The sequence below is a fragment of the Telmatherina bonti genome (genome assembly GCF_933228915.1).
Source record: "Telmatherina bonti genome assembly, chromosome: 1".
Taxonomy (NCBI): Eukaryota; Metazoa; Chordata; class Actinopteri; order Atheriniformes; family Telmatherinidae; genus Telmatherina; species Telmatherina bonti.
Window position 1 is genome coordinate 43,466,222 of NC_136619.1, and position 1,882 is coordinate 43,468,103.

Genomic DNA, 1,882 nt, shown 5'->3' on the forward strand with positions numbered 1-1,882 from the left:
CATAACTTATATGGACAGAATTTCTAGGTGCAGCCGAGGTGTTGAGGGGATCCGACTTGGTGGCCTCAGGATTGGGTCCCTGCTTTTTGCAGATGACGTGGTCCTGTTGGCTTCATCTGGTCGTGATCTCCAGCTCTCGCTTGAGCGATTCGCGGCCGAGTGTGAAGCGGCTGGGATGAGAATCAGCACCTCCAGATCTGAGACCATGGTCCTCAGCCGGAATAGGGTGGATTGCCCTCTCCTGGTCGGGAGTCAGGTCCTGCCTCAAGTGGAGGAGTTTAAATATCTCGGGGTCTTGTTCACGAGTGAGGGAAGGATGGAGCGCGAGATCGACAGACGGATCGGTGCGGCGTCTGCAGTAATGCGGACTCTGCACCGGTCTGTCGTGGTGAAGAAGGAGCTGAGTCAGAAGGCGAGGCTCTCGATTTACCAGTCGATCTACGTTCCTACCCTCACCTATGGTCATGAGCTGTGGGTCGTGACCGAAAGAAGGAGATCTCGTATACAGGCGGCTGAAATGAGTTTCCTCCGCAGGGTGGCCGGGCTCTCCCTTAGAGATAGGGTGAGGAGCTCGGTCATCCGGGAGGAGATCAGAGTAGAGCCGCTGCTGCTCCGCATCGAGAGGAACCAGTTGAGGTGGCTCGGGCATCTGGTCAGCTGGCCTGGGAACGCCTCGGGATCCCCCCCGCAGAGTTGACAAATGTGGCTGGGGAGAGGGAAGTCTGGGCTTCCCTGCTTAGGCTGCTGCCCCCGCGACCCGACCCCGGATAAGCGGCAGAAGATGGATGGTTTCAGCCAACAGTTAATGGATCAGCTGAAGGTCCAGAACTCAAATCTTGCAGATGGTTTCTACAGAATCCAGGTTCATCAGATTCCTGATTGGATCTGACCAGGGGCCTCATCTCTAAAGCTGTCACACAAAACCCAGCGTATGCATATTCTAGTAAACTTCTGGGATTTATAAAACCAGGACTTGGCGGTAAAACGTCCCAACCTCCACGCCAACTCTGATCCTGGCATACACACAACCTCTGGAGAAACGGAAAATGGTGACACCAAAAGCAGAAAATAAAACCAAAGAAATGGCGTGAAATTTGAGACATTTGTTCAAATTCAAATCTAAACTTTCACACAGAATGTTGGAAATTACCAGGATTTGCAAAAAATGAGAAAATGCGTCTTTGATATTGTTCCTCCAACATGTAAAATGTCCAGCAGTAAAATGTGTTCTGAAACGAAGAAGTTCTACATGTTATAAAACCCAGATCACACAGTTAATTAGTCGTAAGGAAGCTGCCGTACTAATAAAGCTCTAAACAAGAACTACTATTAAAATGACGTGGTCGCCATGACAACAGCCCATCATCACATCTCCATGGAAACATCATGTCTGAATGCTGATAGGTTTTATATTTTTTTGGTGTCTTTGAGGTTTAAAGGTTAAAATTCTTTTCAGCTACATTTCCTGCAGTCAGTGTGAAAAATCTGCAGAAATAATAATGTTCTTCTGTTTTCTCTGTGGTTTTATTGTCATTTTAATGTTATATTTGTCCTAATTATAAATGTTTCCAGCAGTGGTGTCCACCTCTGGTCCTCCAGGACCACAATCCTGCAGTCTTTCCGTGTCTCCCTGCTCCAACATGCCTGACCAAAACTATTCATTCACTGTGCAGAAACTCATAGGCTAATGAATCCATTTGATGGATGGCAGGTGTGTTGAAGCAGGACATACATGGAACACCTGCAGGACAGCAGCTCTCCAGGACCAACTCTGGACCCCCCAGCTTACAGTATTTGCAGACTTTTCTTCCTCTGACCTGCTTTGTAAACATTCCTCTGCTGCCCCCTGCTGTTCATTACCGCAAACACACACAAACAGCTT